This window comes from Botryllus schlosseri, chromosome 4 (assembly GCF_051294905.1).
Source record: "Botryllus schlosseri isolate E-star chromosome 4, Bs_hap1, whole genome shotgun sequence".
NCBI lineage: Eukaryota > Metazoa > Chordata > Ascidiacea > Stolidobranchia > Styelidae > Botryllus > Botryllus schlosseri.
In genome coordinates this window covers 22,338,728-22,357,618 of record NC_137239.1, presented here as the reverse complement: position 1 = coordinate 22,357,618, position 18,891 = coordinate 22,338,728, and positions in this window count along the sequence as shown.

Sequence of the window (18,891 nt, the reverse complement as noted above, 5' to 3'; positions counted from 1 at the left end):
ACGTCGGCTATATTGACTGGTTATTGTCCGCAGGTTCATACATCTTGTTTTTTTAACAGCTTCTTGGAGGTACAGAACTTCAATATACAATTGCATAGTATATTCATATTGAAATGAACCCGAATATTTTCGGCTGACACTCGTCAGGGGTAATCGTCAGCAACAGGTAGAAAATTCAAAAGAACAGAGTATATCAACAATCGTAACACAAAATATGACGTCACCAGCACGAAATGTCGAATACGAGAGCGTTGAATGTACTATTTTTAGATGATACACGAACTTTTTTTGTTGACACAGCCTTGGCTAGTGTATTTTGGGGGGCGGCGAATTAATTTCCTCTGGTAAACGCATGTGTACCGCATGGCTAACAATCTCAATGTACTCACATTGCTCCTCCTAATCCCGCTGATCATGATGTGGATCCTAACCGGCATAACATATAACGTGTGTCGGAAACCCACTATCGTGCGAAGAAAACATAATTCCATTCGTATCCCGGAAGGATTTGGAGAAGAGACTTGCCGGCACGCTATCAATGACGGTGATGGCATTTTCAGTATGGTTGGTGCCGGCGATTTGCACTACCGTCGTCGCATGTACGCCTGCTGCTACAAATTGGCAACGGCCACGGACGATAAGTACAAGAAGAGTGGTGGGGTTGGGAAGGTGTTTTCGAACGCTCTTTTACTTTTGATTTATTGCCATGGTATAAAGGGCTTCTTTGTCATTGTCTTTTATAGAGAACAAGATGAATGGAGACAGCTGACTAACAGCTCAACACGAAACTTGAAGTGCGTGTTACTTCACAATAAAAATAAATACGCATCGGTTCTAGGACAGTCGATCCCTCTCGACATAGGCCATTTTGTGGCCTACACCAAATACCATGTGTTCCATGCGAGAAGAGAGCCAGATATGAGCATTGGTTAATTTCTAGTGGTGTTTTTTTTATGGTTTCGAGGCTTTTTCCTAGTGTTTTGCGGGATTTAATGTCAGTTCTAAACACAAACAGCTTAAATTTTGGTGGTTTCTGATTTGCCGTAATATGTTTCTAGGAACTAGAGTTGGCCGAAGGGATCGGCGTTGCTACAAGTGGAAGTAATAATGTCGAAGACATCTTAAAACTATTTCAAGTAGAATACGAAATGAAAGGTCTGAGGAAGTCCGTAAGTATCTAAGTATATTCGGTCGGTGGGAGGGTGATCGCATACGTTCAACAGTTAGTCGGAGGTGGCTACAAACGAAATCGCAAGATGCATCGATGTAGCTAACACAAAATGACTATGATCACACCACACAGGGGTAGAATCTTTGAAAAATATATTCAGTTACCGTGATTCAGAGGCTATTTCACGCGTTTCTTATGACAATTTGACTCATGATAGTGGTGGAATATTATCCCTGAAATACTTTCTTCTTTACAAAAACCTAATTGCAAATGTTATTAGTTCATCCAGAATACTGTTCAGGTAGATGATGAAATAGTTGTAAAACATTACCACTGCAGGAAGTACTGCAAGTAATCCAAATCTACTTGATTACCTCGAAAGAGTAAAAATATTCAAAATTTATAAGATCTCAAAAACGTGATGTGATAGAGCAGAAATAACGTCAGATTCGTATTCGGCGCCCCCTAATTAGGTATATTTAACCCTAAGAAGTCCTGGAGCAAAAATCGTGTAGACCAGTGTTAGCGTGATGGAGACGCATGGCGAACGCAGCGCCGTGTTCGGATCGTTTGTCATCGGCGCGAATACTACAGACCTCTACCAATCCGTTATGCGTAACTTGGCTGAGTATCCGGCAATGGCAAGTGCTGCGTATAGGGTTCAAGATTATTACAAGTCACCAGTGGCGGCTCGTGACAATATCGGGTGGTGGGGCAAGGGCCGCAAGCGACTTGTTATCAATATGACGTCACAGTAGCGTTTTTCAACGTTCATGATGGTCACATGAATTTCCCGTAAACAATGATTTTTAACGTAGGTGCCGCGAGAGGTTTGCCGGTGGCGTGACTTGAAGTGCGGTAACAAATGTTTTATTCATTGTTTTTTATTCAAATGATTATTTTACAAAATGTACGCGAACTAAGAATCGTTCCCATGCCACGAATCAATCATCAGGGTATCCTTAGTAGCATGCGTTATGATTTCGTGGTAGAGATTACGCAAGCGCCGAGTAAGACTATACCAAAAAATACACAGACCAACTACCTACAAAGAGCATTCGCATGACACCTTGTGGTGTTTTAATCGTTCCATGCTCAGCAATTCTGTAAAGTGCTGCAGCGCCTCCGACCCGATTTGTATATGGTAGGATTCTCGTCCCGAAAGCGAGCAAAACAAGGCGTTTTTATCCTCGCCATAAGTAAGCCATTCATTTTTATCGAAATGCGCTGAAGAAAAGGCACGAGTGCGTTTTCCTCCGGCGTACGATTGGACCAATGGGCAAATTCTAGGCTGATACGGACCTAGTCGCTTTACCTCTAATTTTTGCTCTAAAGGCAGCTAGCTAAACGGCGTACGGAGCAAAGATTCAACACGATTCATGTTCGCACTTGACCTGACTACTTATCTGCAGAAATGGAAATGACTATAAATCGAGAGATTGCGTATGCCTTACTGGAAAGGTCAACGAGTTCGGACACATACGCAATTGTTATCTCATAGATTGGACAAGGAAATGTCATATTGAATCCAAAACATCATTCTGAAGAACTACGGATAGCATCCTCGGAAATTCGGTCCCGGTACAGCTTGGGAGATTTTGACCTTGAGGCTGGAGATTGTCACACGACACATACGGCTTACGGTCTATAGTGTCTACTGTCTATATGTCTGCTGCAAAATCGCCTTCGGAAAATATATTACCGAATAAATACGTGGATGAAAGCCGAAAACTTGGTACACTGTTACATGAAGTCATCGAGAAGTAGCCTCATGACCGTTTTCGGTATGGTACACTGTCAAAATTAATACGAATTGATCAACGCCGAATTTTGTGTAAAACTTACTGAGGAATAGGCTGATCAAGCGATAAGCTGTTAGCCGCCATCGAAAACGAAACAGCTATCGCGCTTGACAGGGGTTGTAATTGTGAGCAAATGGCCCGAAGGCCACCATTCCACGGTGAAATTGACATTGGAGAATATAAAATAAAACTAAATATTTGAATGCAAACCGAGGATGTTAGTAAACTGTTTCATGATATCATCATCTCATCACCTATCTCAGTATGGAACACAGATACACCGGCTTTTACGTGAAATCCGCAATGCGTTAGGTAGGCTAAGTGTCAGATCAGCGCACATCTCTACCATACTCGAACTTGATAACGAAATTGCTGCCCTAATCATTGAGTGCCAACCTTGAGACCAGTGGCGGCTCGTCCTATAGGGCAACTGGGGCATTGCCCCACCTAAAATTCTGTTCAATAACAATTTAACCATTTATAGACGCACAGCGCTCAATATATATCGAGATCACAGCGAAACCCGCGTTCTTCTTGTGCTTTCGCTTGCAAACGCCCATACATAGCGAAGTCTCTGCGAAAATCGAATTCTCTTCTGTGTTTTCGCTTTGTGAATGCCTAGCCGGGGCTTGCCCCGGTAGCGCTCATAACAAGCTTTCACTATCTATTCTCTCAAAGCCGCGCACAATAAAGAAACGGTGATTTACTCTCTCCTATTCGTAAAATGGCCGAGCAACCGGGGCAAATATGCCTACTCGCCCCTAAGGTGTGATGTAACAATCGTATCTATATCTGAACTCGGATACCGTGATATGCGTTGAGTCGACCGTTGCTGGTACAGGTCGATTTTGATGGTGTTTCACACCATGATAATTCTTGAAACTTGGTATGTCATGTCGTGATGGTGGTATTTAACACTGTCCTAAGTTTCAGGGTTTCTACTCAAAGTTTAGGGTAGTAATTCCGTTTCCAAAGTCGAGTGTGTGCTGATCGGTCATGTATCGCAAACATATTTCACGCAAAGCCGGTATTGGTCTCCATTGATTTTAACGATGCTCCTTAGCTAGATCCGTCATGAACTTTTACATGGTATGTCTTGATTTTAGTATCGAACGCTGTGCCAAGTCTCAAGGTTGACACTCAATGATTAGGGCAGCAATTTCGTTATTAAGTTCGAGTATGGTAGAGATGTGCGCTGATCTGACACTTAGCCTACCTAACGCATTGCGGATTTCACGCAAAAGCCGGTGTATCTGTGTTCCATACTGAGATAGGTGATGAGATGATGATATCATGAAACAGTTTACTAACATCCTCGGTTTGCATTCAAATATTTAGTTTTATTTTATATTCTCCAATGTCAATTTCACCGTGGAATGGTGGCCTTCGGGCCATTTGCTCACAATTACAACCCCTGTCAAGCGCGATAGCTGTTTCGTTTTCGATGGCGGCTAACAGCTGATCGCTTGATCAGCCGATTCCTCAGTAAATATTACGCAAAATTCGGCGTTGATCTGTTCGTATTAATTTTGACAGTGTACCATACCGAAAACGGTCATGAGGCTATACTTCTCGATGATTTCATGTAACAGTGTACCAAGTTTTCGGCTTTCATCCACGTATTTATTCGGTAATATATTTTCCGAAGGCGATTTTGCAGCAGACATATAGACACTATAGACCGTAAGCCGTATGTGTCGTGTGACAGTCTCCAGCCTCAAGGCCAGAATCTCCCAAGCTGTACCGGGACCGAATTTCCGAGGCTGCTATCCGTAGTTCTTCAGAATGATGTTTTGGATTCAATATGACATTTCCTTGTCCAATCTATGAGATAACAATTGCGTATGTGTCCGAACTCGTTGACCTTTCCAGTTAGGCATACGCAATCTCTTATACAAGACATAAATTAATGCTGGTTGGCGGACGACTGTACACATCATGTTCTTTCCGAATAATTTCAATCAAGTGAGCCCAGGTAACTCAACCATGTCTTGTCTATGGCTAAGGAAAAGTGAGTGGTTTTCATCCTTATTACTCGAGGCACACTGACAGTTAATTTACCGATATATTTTGTTATGGCTATGGAAAAAAAGTGAAAAATTCATCAAGATGAAATAATTTATTCATGAAATTGTTTAATGCGATATGTGCTCGCATTTCAATTTAACACAATGCTTTGATTCCTGCTTGAATGATGGCAGGCAGACTCGTAATTAATCTTCCATGGATAACAGCTGGCTTTTTATAATGTTTTACGTTTATGGGTGCCACCGCTTTGATTGCCTATCCCCTGGTCGTAACGCATCAGGATCGTGTACCAAACACTTTCGGACGGGCTTCGAAAAACGAGGGCAAATCGATTTGACTCGCTTTCGGGACGAGAATCCTACCATATACAAATCGGGTCGGAGGCGCTGCAGCACTTTACAGAATTGCTGAGCATGGAATGATTAAAACACCACAAGGTGTCATGCGAATGCTCTTTGTAGGTAGTTGGTCTGTGTATTTTTGGTATAGTCTTACTCGGCGCTTGCGTAATCTCTACCACGAAATCATAACGCATGCTACTAAGGATAACCTGATGATTGATTCGTGGCATGGGAACGATTCTTAGTTCGCGTACATTTTGTAAAATAATCATTTGAATAAAAAACAATGAATAAAACATTTGTCACCGCACTTCAAGTCACGCCACCGGCAAACCTCTCGCGGCACCTACGTTAAAAATCATTGTTTACGGGAAATTCATGTGGCCATCATGAACGTTGAAAAACGCTACTGTGACGTCATATTGATAACAAGTCGCTTGCGGCCCTTGCCCCACCACCCGATATTGTCACGAGCCGCCACTGCTTGAGACTTGGCACAGCGTTCGATACTAAAATCAAGACATAGCCTACCATGTAAAAGCTCATGACGGATCTAGCTAAGGAGCATCGTTAAAATTAATGGAGACCAATACCGGCTTTGCGTGAAATATGTTTGCGATACATGACGGATCAGCACACACTCGACTTTGGAAACGGAATTACTACCCTAAACTTTGAGTAGAAACCCTGAAACTTAGGACAGTGTTAAATACCACCATCACGACATGACATACCAAGTTTCAAGAATTATCATGGTGTGAAACACCATCAAAATCGACCTATACCAGCAAAGGTCGACTCAACGCATATCACGGTATCCGAGTTCAGACATAGATACGATTGTTACATCACACCTTAGGGGCGACAGGCATATATGCCCCGGTTGCTCGGCCATTTTACGAATAGGAGAGAGTATATCACCGTTTCTTAATTGTGCGCGGCTTTGAGAGAATAGATAGTGAAAGCTTGTTATGAGCGCTACCGGGGCAAGCCCCGGCTAGGCATTCACAAAGCGAAACACAGAAGAGAATTCGGTTTTCGCAGAGACTTCGCTATGTATGGGCATTTGCAAGCGAAAGCACAAGAAGAACGCGGGTTTCGCTGTGATCTCGGTATATATTGTGCGCTGTGCGTCTATAAATGGTTAAATTGTTATTGAACATAATTTTAGGTGGGGCAATGCCCCAGTTGCCCTATAGGACGAGCCGCCACTGCAAGTCACACATATTCTTCGTAATCTGATTTATACTTTACATCAGGCAGGGGCCAGCCGGTTTTGAAGCTTTGGTGTGAACTGGTTTAGGACTGCTGGATCCTTCCCATCTAGGGCCAAATGGCTGATTGATCGTAAAACCTAAGGCCTTTTATTTTACCTACCTACCTAGGTGCGTATTTTGAATCTGTTCGGCGCGGTCGTGAGCTCTTAACGATTCGGCGGAGGCATTATGGTTCGAGTGGCGATGTGCGTAAGACGGAAGGGTGCAGTAGAGGGCCGTGAACGTTGCGCTCAACGAAAGAGTGTGTGTGGGAGAGCGAGAGAGAGAGAGTCTTTATTTTCATCCAACCAAAATACATAACAAACAGCAGTGATTGTGGTATAGAAAATATGCATGCACATTGCACAGTATTCGGTATTAGATAGGAATGATCGATAAGACCATGAAGGTCATCTAGTCTGATCACAACAGCATGAAACAGGTACACTTGACTCTGAACAGTCTGGCTGTAAAAAATGTTTAGGTAAAAAAGGAAAATAGAAGAAAAATGAAACGATGGTAGCAAATGATCAATGAAGCAATGTCTGGGCGAGGTAGGGCAACAGTATTAGTATAACGACAGGAGGTGATCAAGTAAGTATTTTTTTAATCTATTATAAGGCAATTCACGGATATGTGGTGGTAATGCATTCCAGATGATAGGTCCCGAGTAGTCGATATATCTCTTAGTTAGGTTGCTATTGGGTGGGGGTAAGTAGATATTTCCCTTTGACGAGGATCTCGTATAATGGGAATGGACATTTTTAGCAGGTATGAAATTCATCAAACACAGGAGGCAGTCTATTGGAAAAATATTTGGTAATAACTTTTGATACTTCGAAGCTATATAGCTCGTCCACTCGCAAAATTCGATGCTTACGGTAGTAAGGCGATAAATTGGTACGTAAAGGTACAGATGAGATCAGCCATATCGCAAGGTTTTGCAGGGTTCAAATTATGCACAAAAATGTTGTGCATGTATTTCCCCATACTACGATTCCATACAGCAGGTGAGAGTGGAATAGAGAGAAGTAGATGGTTCGTAGTACTGATCTGGAAACCAAAGATTGCAGACGGGTCATTATTCCCACACACCGAGCTAGTTTTGATATTGTGCATTCAAGATGCTGCTTCCAAGACATTTTGGCATCAATGGTTACGCCGAGATATTTTGCTGAGTCACACATGGAGATTTGTTTATGATTGATGTTCACAGAGAAATTATGATTGGCATTATTTAAAACGAGCATCTCGGTCTTATCTGCATTCAAACTTAGTTTGTTTGTTTGCTTGTAGCCATCTCGACACTTTTGGGAGTTCCCCATTTACAGATGCATGCAAATCATCGACAGTGCTGAAGGTTATGAAGAGGTGAGTATCATCAGCAAATAGGGTTGTGCGGAATAAAGATGCATTAACTTGTCGTTGATATAAATAAGGAAAAAAATCGGTCCTAGGACTGAGCCTTGTGGCACTCCACAAGTTATATCTCTGGTAGTCGTTCTTAATGTCCCCAGTTTAATAAAATGTTTGCTGTTTGCCAGGTAGCTTTCAAGTAGAGTTGCTGCAATACCCCTGATTCCATAGTGTTCCAGCTTGTATCTTAAGATTCTGTGGTTAAGTGTGTCGAAAGCTTTGCGGAGATCGATAAAAATGCTGCAGCCATTTTTTTGCTTGATGGTTTTGTAATAGTCTGTTACAATTGATAGTATTACATGGTTGGTGTTGTGATTTGATCTGAATCCATGCTGAGTCGGAGACAGTACTGCATTCAGTTCAAAAAAATTCTCGAGTCGGCAGTCAATCAGTTTCTCAAAAACCGTGGCAAGATTTGGCAAAACAGATATTGGTCGGTAGTTAGAAATTAGCTTTTTACAGCCTTTCTTAAACACTGGCATTACTCTGGCAGTTTTCAGTGCATCTGGAAAAATGCCGTGACGTATCGACTCATTAAAGAAAATGCATATAACATCACCAATAATATTAAAGACTAGCTTCAGAAAGTGAGTTGCGATGAGATCGGGACCTACTGCTTTGTTACTTTTCATTTCAGACAATATGATCGCAACTTCTCTACTTGTCGGCTTAAGAAAAATGGATTTCTGAGGGCCAGGTCTCAAGTTCGAGAGAAAGTCATTGGAGGAGTTTGGTATTGAAGCTGCAAGATCCGGACGAATGTTGGACAAATACTGATTGAACTTTTCTGTTACTGCAAGCTGGTCCTTGATCATGCTGCCATCCTCGAGTAGTTCGATGTCATCAGCACTCTTGGGAGCATTACCTTTAGTTAGGTTGATGATTTCTCCAATGGTTTTCCATGTGTTCTTGGGATCTTTGGAGCACTCTTCGAATCTTTTTTGGAAGTATTCTTTTTTGGCATTTTCTTTTATACGTGTCACTTGGTTTGCATATTTTTGTACACTTTTTTGCCTTCGCTTGTGCCTTGCAGATAGTAGGTCACTGACTTATGGATATATAGAAGAGCGTTCTTGGAGGTACAGAACTTCAATATACAATTGAATAATCTATTATTATTGAAATAAATCCGAGTATTTTCGGCTGACACTCGTCAGGGGCAATCGTCAATGATCAACTAGTAGAGAATAACCATTGGATAGACGTGAAACGCGTGACTGCAAGGTTTGGCATCAAGATGCGGCTAACATTTCCTTGTCAGTTCACAAACAGATATGGTAATGTTACAGCTGAATGACCTTGGACGAAAGCTACTTTCCCGCGGATTTCTATAATTTGGTCAGGGCACTCTGACTATCCCACAATTGCACTTAAAGTCGGAAATTTGCAACATTTCGAATAACAGGAGCGTCGCAAGACAATAGGCCCATTTACATGACGGTTCAAGTCAGCTTCGAAGCTGACTCGTCGATCCGACTCTCTCGTATTCGATGAAGAGAGAAAGGCAAACAGCTTCAAGTCGACTCGAGCTTCAAGCCGTCGTGTATTGTGGTTTACGATCGGCTTCAGTATTCGGCCATCGGCGTCCGGCGATTTTCGTTCGACGGCGCTGGTTTTTGTCGCGCGGGCTCTTGGCATCGTAATTCATGTTTTTCATTTGTTGTTGAGAAATTGGGCAATGGGCATACATGGCAAGGAAAGGCGGGGTTACTTTCTAAGTGCTCGCTTGGTTACGATGGAATGCATGTAATACACCAGTACCGGTGTAGCAACCGTGCTCTGTTATGACAGTTTCCTTAGCGATTCCCTATGTGTTCTTTGAAATTTGGCTGGGACGCTTCGATCTGTAGTAGCCTAGTTGCTGTCATCAGTTACATAAAATGGCAAACAAAGTAAACCGTTACATCTGTATTTATACTTCTCAGACTACAGTTCCGAAGACATGTGGAATTGTGGATTGTACCGGTATGTACAATTCGACTACGACATGAATGCATAATTGCATATGCATAGTGATTAGTGAACCGATTGAAGAAACGGCTGTGCATAGTGCTACAACGATACGGGGATACTTGAACGATTGCTGCATTTCGTACATACTGTTCCACCGGCTAAACTGATGTGAGCGCGCGTGTGATGGGATGGAGCTGGTGTCTCTCCCGGGAGGATGATATGGAGATTTGTGACTCTCCTGGTGATGATGAAGCGCAGCGGTGTGGGGATTATTTCTTTGTTTCGAATTCTGGGTTATAGTGATCTGCTGACAGTTTTTATAGACATTCTTGGTATTGTTAACTTCCTATTTGGTATAGCCTATCATGCCGACAAGATGCTTCAATAAAGTCACTGCAGTAGTTGCTGTATCGTGACTCAAACCAAGCGTGATCACGGACAAAAATAAACTACGTCCTCTCCTCCTCTTGAGTCACCCGCATACATGGGGTGGTCTGTTACAGAGGAGCTTCCGAACTACTAGAGGCCACGTGGGTTTTGCAAGTGGGTCACTTGAGCGGCAATGAACTTATTTTGTTCGCATCGACAAGTGATTCCTGTAATATCAAAACAGTCGTTACTCCCGCCTACTCCACGGCCCATATTCGTTGACGCCGAAAAAGCTAGCTGATAAATTATAGACTACTTGCTGTTTTGCTCTACAATCATGATATGTACAAGATTATTTTCCTCTACAAATATCGATATTATGAGTATCTCATCATCCTCGATAATTTCGAGGATAAGAAACGTTTCAGAGTACGACCAAACACACATTGTTGTACCTTTGCCCACCAGACTTACTACGAATATATATTTGTAAGGGGTAATGGGTAAAGCGACAGCCGGTCGTCCACGATACAGCTTCCTGAAGGATCATTTAAACTGGGCCCTTTTACGAGTCAGCTCGGAGATGAGGCGTGACGTCACCGGAGACAACTTGAACGCCAAGTCGAGTCGAGCATGTAACCAGGCCTATAGACCGTCTCATTAAGCCCATTTACATGGTCAAGTCGTCTTGGAGTGACGTCATGAGACGGCTTGCCAAAGTGATCGAGTTTACATGGTCATGTTTATCGCAGCTCGAGTGATACACACCACTTTGGGATTCAGCTCGGGAATATGCTACGGCAGTTGAGATATCCAAAAATACTTCAACACAATTCTAGAATGACCAAATACACCGTGTATATATTCTTTCTGATAGTGAGTTGGGCAAGTTATATTGTTGGCTGTACTCGCTTAATAAGTTGTGACGCTGAACAAATAAGACCACGTGCATATTATAAAAGCAGTATCATGTACTGATAGAGCTTTCATATTCACCCAGTTGAAATACGTGCCGGTTTCGTGAAATATGAACATGAAATGTTGGTATGTTGCAGTAGTCTGGATTCGTTTTCAAGTACCGGTACTGTTCAAGTCGTCTCCAAGCGACTCTGCGGAACGGATTCAGCTCAAGACGGATTGAAGCCGTCTGCCTTTTTCTCTTTTTCAAATACGAGAGAGTCGGATTGACGAGTCAGCTTCGAAGCTGACCCAAACGGCCATGTAAATGGGCTTAATGACTTATTGCGGCGCTGCGATCGTTTGAAAAAAAAGCTTATTTCTAGCGCCATCTGGCTGACAAACAATACAGTCGATGTACCCCAGGGATCGGAAACCTCTGGCACGCGTACCAAATGCCCAAGTTTGCTGTATAAAGCAAAAATACACCATCAGGACACCCGGGTGTTTCTGGGGATTGTCGACAAATCGGAACGTACAGTTTTCATGTCGACATGGATATCGTCAACTGGTTTAATATACTTATATACATGACAATCAATTATTGCCACTTGAAGTTTGATAATGATAGATTTATTAGCAATACGAAGGTTTCGGAACTGATTATTCATTCCTTCGGATGTAGACGAATGGAAATATCCAAGTATGCATCGTAATTCGTAATACTTATAGATACCAATTCGGTGGTTCGTATTGAGTAGCAGGAAGTCCATGAACCGTACTCGAAGTATTGCAGTGAGTATATACCGACCATTCATGCAGCCCGTATAGGCCTATATTCGCATTCAGTATGACCACACGCTGTTCCACTCAAGTCGCAAAGCACAAATATCTAATCTTCACATTCATGGACTCAGTCCACTTGACTGTGGCACTAGCTCCACTATATGGTGAGGAGTAAACATAACTACGATAGCGTAACGATTCTGCGTCAGCTCTAAACAATTTCTAACGTGATTCCAGTAAATGGAATATGAGAGAGAAGTTCTATTATACTGACTTTGCTATAGCAGAATATTCAAATCATTGATACCAACAATTCATATGACTCTTAAATTTACAGTCGGATAATTCAATGATTTTGAATTGATGAATTCGAGGCTGGAAATTTTCATACCGACTTTAGAGATCAGGTGGGCTAAATCTGCATTCGTTAGGATGTGTTGGGGCGGGGTGATGTATCTTCGTCGGAACTCCTAATTGATCATAAATTGATATTATATGGTTATTTTGATGTTACAATAATATAACCGATATACTGTATAACTAGGGCTGGGCAAAATCGAGTACATGAGTGATTCGATTCTGAATCACGTATTATGCTTCGAGACGAGTCGAGTATTCGAGTATCACTCATTATGACGTCACAACAATATGTAATATGTCAAAGTTCAAATACGTACCTTTTGTGCCACCACAAAGAATATAACAGTGTTGGGATCAAGTCACTACCTTCGAGTCACGAGTCATCTCGAGTCATTGCACATTTTGACTAGAGTCAAGTCAAGTCAATCGATTTTCGGAGGTGACTCGAGTCAAGTCAAGTCACTCGATTTTTGAAGGTGACTCGAGTCAAGTCGAGTCAAGTCAAGTCAAGTCACGAGTCAAGTCACAATTCAAGTCAAGTTGCCTTTTCGAAGTATGAGGCATGATTACGTCATTGAATTACGCTAGCTGTCTGAAATACAGATTGAGTGTTCATTGATTTCGAACCGATGAATGAATGTAGAGTTAAATATATACATGAAAGAAGGCGCTGTATCGTTAAACTACATAAGCAATTGCATGGCCTCAGTTTATAGTTACCAGCCAAAATAGAGAATAGAGAAACGAATTACTAAGATGCAATACATTACCCATTTACAAATTGATATGATACAAATCGAGCCTGTGACAATGTTTGAGGATTATATAAACTATAATCGAATACAATTTCAATAAAACAAGAGGTTTGGTTAAGGTAAGAACAGAGAACAGAAATAGACATTTAAGGACTTTACTATACTAGTTTACGACAACGTAAGCTGTAAGCTTCGATCACTTCGTTTGCGGTCAATTGATTTTTGAGAGAACAACGGAGGCTCAATAAGACGCACGATCATTGAAGGATTGGTCGCTCTTACGGGTTACACCAGCGTTTCGCGAACAATACGAGCATATGCAAGTTACTGTGATTTTTATCCACCCGATTACTTGATGACTTGAAATTGACTCGTGAATTTTGCTCCGAGTCACGAGTCAATCCGCATTTCTGATACGCCGAGTCAAGTCAAGTCAAGTCAGTTTAGCAAAGTGACTCGAGTCAAGTCAAGTCATACGAAAAAGGTGACTCGAGTCATCCCAACACTGGAATATAATGCCTGTTATCCATCACATTCAGGATACCTTGGTATTTATTCGACCCTACCGATTTCATTGTACTTCGTGATAATGTTGTTGGAGGATCATGACTTTGGAAATGTTTTTCCAGTAACTGCCGTAGCTTTGTACGATATGTTTCGTATACTGCGATACTGCCAATCAAGGTTTCAAGGCTTCCACAGTGGAAAATAGTATCGAAACCATAATTCTCGCTGATAAAATAACTTTCAGTAGCGAGGAGCGTATAATTTCAGTACTCGAAAAAATCGTCTTTTGCTACTCGAGTCGAATCATTAAAATAATTACTCGATTCAGATTCGAGTACTCGAATCATTGTGCCCAGCCCTATGTATAACTATATCAAATACACTTTACTCAGCCGTGAAAAATTATTCAAAAGAATTTTTGTCACGTCACTAGTCAAACTACTCAAATAAACCATCAGTTACTGGACTGTCAACTAACTAGCTATAGATTAATAGTTTGTACAAGGCTTTCTGCGTTAGGCACAATGTGTGGTGAAATTCAAAGTCTTACGACTGTATATTAGGGCTGTTCGAAAATAACTTTTTCTTCTGGATTCCAGCCATTCACTGACTAAATTGTCACGTACCCTAAAAAACGCTGCACACCAAATCTGGTTCAATTCTAACAAGTATAGGGCTCCGCAGATCCAATTAGAGTTTTTTAATTTGTTGGGGTGAAATAAAAAAAATCAAATTTTTCTGTCAACCCCGTGAAATTGTTGAGCTATGTTCAAAGACGATGCTAAACAAATTTGACTCAATTTCAACTAATAGAAGCGGAGTTCTTTGAGTTTTTCGTTGATAATTCTTGGATTATCCATCAATCAAGGATAATCCGGGAATTATCAACGAAAAACTCAAATAACTCCGCTTCTACTAGTTGAAATGGAGTCAAATTTGTTTTGCATCGTCTTTGAAGACAGCTCAACAATTTTATCGGGTTCACAGAAAAATTTGAATTTTATTTCAATTTTTTCTAATAAATTAAAAAATTTAATTGGATTTGCGGAGCCTTATACTTGTTAGAATTGAACCAAATTTGGTGTGCAGCTATTTTTAGAGTAACCTGAGAATTTAATCACTGAATGGCTGGAATCCAGAAAAAAAAAGTGATTTTTGAACAGTCCTACTGTTTATAGGTTGTCAATTATGTCATGCACGATAGCACAATTCACGTCATGCACGGAACCATCGTCAGCAAAAAGCATGTCTTCCTAGCAAATGTTTTGAGAGCTCGAGCTTCATCAGTCGCAGAGTCATATAAAACAATCGGCTTGATCTCACTTTATTCTTTGAATCTGGTAAATCTACTAGTTTCTGACCACTACTCACTACTACTTTGCTCTTCTGCACTATCAAAGAAAGATAATTGGGTCTGCACGTGTCGGCATTTTTCAGTCGGCTATTGCTGCCAATGGAAACTGTAGCATCAACTCCAATCGAACATCAGGCCAGTGTACATCTCAACAAGTATCGACTGCTATAATCAAAGGCCGATCATAACGCAGATCACGTAACGCAGTCTAAGCGGTGTATGCACAAAGGCATGATAACTAGGGCGATTATTATTTTTTGACATTGAAAAAAAAAGTCAAAGTATTGTCTAAATCAGTGCTTCTCAACCTTTTTCACCCCACGGACCGGTAAAACTTCAAAAAATATTTGGCGGACCGGTGGACTTTCAAAAAATGAAATCAATCCAATATAAAGTATACAAATGTTTTATTGCAAGTATATGGTGCTGCAGAGTGATAATTTGAGAGCTTTGATCGTGACTAATTATGTTCATGATAGCATCCATGTGATTTTACGATAGTGACCGAGTCTGCCGAGTCGAGGTAAATTTGCTTTGCCCAGATAAACCTGACCGCCGAGAGTCGTTCACAGTCTTTCGCGCCGAAGGCCGTGGATTTAATCGACCACGCGAATTCGAATAATATTGTTCTCTTCGATAATATCGAAAGAAGAAGTGTTTCAGAGTCGAACCAAGCATCTTGCGCTACCTTGCTCATTGCTCACTACCACACCAGACGTAAGCCAACTGTTCTGGCTACTACGAATACAATACGGAGCACCCGACAACAGCTATAGCTGGCCATCCACAAAATCAGGCCCAAAAAAGCTCTTCTTCAGCCCACCCCCAAAGAAACGTTGGTCATGAGCCACCCACATGGTGATGAACCAAACTTCTGGTGGTTTCGCCCCGCTAGTTGGATGGATCCTTTCACCAGGAATTGTGAGCTCATTCATTTTATTCAGTGTAGCCTGAGAGTTTATGAAACCTAATTGCACCAAGCGCGAACATTTTTTTAAATAATTTGTGACTGAATCGGTTAATAATATTAGTAATTGCATATTTGTTGCTATAATTTTTATATCGTCTCAGAATTATCAGATTTTCTGGTAGAGCTGAGTGAGGTGTCGTCATGAAAAATTTAGGGCACGTAATTAATAATTAAACATATTCGGGTGGGCCTGTTGGAATAATTTACTTCGTTATATGTCATCATTTTGCGACCAACTGTCTTAATATAGTGAAGAGATATTGAAATCGCCCAAGCGTACTAAACTAAAGACGCACACAATTCCAAATCGGTATTTCTTCACTCACAAATAATTTTTCCTGTGGGGTACAGACTGTAAGGACAGCTAGATTCGGCGCCGGTCATTTAGGCGCCTATGGACAATTATACATACATATATATATATATCTATCGAGATTTTTGGTCAACAAAGGACAGTAGTTTTCGACCAAGGTTTACTCACTGTCGAATGTTTTGACACACTTTTTGGAGATCCACGTTAGCCTAAACTTCATTATGTGTTGGTGCGTTGACTGACGCTGAAATGCCCATGTCTATAAATCACGTGCGTTTCCTGAGAGAATGGCACCCAGTAATCAAAACAGTTAGTGGCACTAAATCGCGCAGGGCGCGGAAAAATTTGAAAAAAGTTGGATAAAGTTTATGTATTTTATGCTATTTATTTTCATTCACGAAATAATTTTAGGCCCTCTTGAAGCTCAGCCCCGCTCCAATTGAGAGGATTGAGATGCGGCAGTTACGGTCCCGCACAAAATGAATTAATCGAAAACGAATGATCGCGCAAACATGCGCGGTTTAGTGAGTAATCTTGCACTTGTCGCTCGCATGTCGTCAAATGGCATGGCTTGAACTTCAAGTCAAATCGAACATGTTTCCTGACCCAATGTTACCTCACGAAGTTTTGATTCAGTTTAAAATTTGATGCTTTATTTATTTTATCAATTAGTCAAGCCTTTAGAATATTGCATCTTGAAATTTAGGTATAACATTGTAATGTCCCTCGCGGACCGGCACGAAAGTCACGCGGACCGGCGGTTGAGAACCACTGGTCGAAATTGTTTAAGAAGTCAAAATTCGCGAGATTAATAGTTTCAACTTTCATGATTCGTCATTTGCGACAAGGGTAGTAGCCTAGATATTGGAAAGTCATTTCTGACTTTACTTTCACGTGCCGGCCTGTAGTCAATATTTAAAATTATGTCGGTAACATTCTTGACATGATCCATACCAATGTGTGTGAAAACAAGTTTGACCTAGCCTTCACTCCACAGATCTCGTTATTATTTTCACGCTGCAATTAGTTAACGGCACGGATGGATGGTCAACTCAAAACATGCCGAGGCAGTATCGTGTTAGTATTCATCAACACTTGAGACCAGTATGATACATAGTCTATAATACGCATCTTTCAACCTTCGCACACTATGTATTTAGGCGATTTAGAGTGCAATGAATCATCGCTACAATATGGTCGTATATATGTCACTTATCTGATGTTGCATAACGGAATATTTTATTGAATCACATGGAACTTGGTAGTTGCCTGATGAAAGGGAGATTACTAAGATAGCTTAGTGAGCCTTGGTATTGATTGAACGTAATGACTTACGTCGTGAATTTGTCTGCCTCAGCAATGAAAGTTGCCCTATTCCTGGGATCTCCAACTTTAAATGGTTATAGCGACACTCGTCCAACTTGGCATGCACCATGGACGCCATTAAAGCAGATTTAAGTAATAGATAGGTACCAATATCTATAGCATACACGGTATAGCAGTGGTTCTCAAACTGGGGGCACGACCCTCTTGGATACTGTGAGACCATCTGCAGGGGAGCGGGAGGCCCCCAGAGAAAATGATTCTTTTTAAACCCTGAATAAGTTGAATGTGTGCTAAAACTAGCAAGTTACAGCAACGGCGGTAATCCTAATTGCATTATGATTTTCTGGCGTCATACCATCCATGCACCGATGCTAGATTTTGACTGATACTGTTCCTTGCACCAACCACACGATGTCTCTGAATTAAGAGTAACTGGTGCACTAGTGTAGCGTAGCCATTATCTGATACTTTTGTGGCTTAACTGTCAAAGATCTGTGCAGAGTGTGCAGAAAGGCACAAAGTTATGTAGAAAGAAGATATTTCTTTATAATGTCATCTTATATACCGTGTATAATATACCTTTTGAATGTAAGAAACAACATCGCCGTAGCCACCCTAAGTATACTCAATTAGCCCAAATTATGTAAAATGCCACTCTTAGAAGCACATTTGATGGCAGCCTAAAAGCACTCAACCTAATTATTCTCTTGCTGAAGACCTACAACCCACAGAGAAAAAGTGTTTTTTCATGAAGAAGTGCCACGTTTGAATGGCGTTGTGCGCGCTCTAGTTGGTTTTTGATTTTGCATATGGTCAAGTATACATTTCCGCGCTTACCCCCAACGAGTATCAGACAAAAATAATCGAACCAATTTCACTGTGAATATCATATTCACTTTTCCCACCCATGACTCAATTTCAGTTTTGAATATGTCCTATCGCCATGTATGTACCCTTCTCACTGCAAAATACGTTGTTCTTGTCAATAATAAGGTATCGAGAATTTGGTTTCCTTTCTGTTGCGTTGTAAAACTTAAAACTAATTTTAATATCGCATATAATTTTGTCTTGCTAATGAACAGCATTATCTGACAAAACCAGAGCGGCGGGGAGGTAGAAGAGAGAAGAATGCGTATAAGGTCGTTGTCAGAGTTCCACCAGATTACAGCGGTCACAACGATATTACTTTCGTGCATCCATATTAGTAAATCGGATGTTAGCACTAGAAATGAGTCGGCACCAAAGTCAACGGAAAACATGAATCCAGTTGTGGTAACGCCAGCAGAC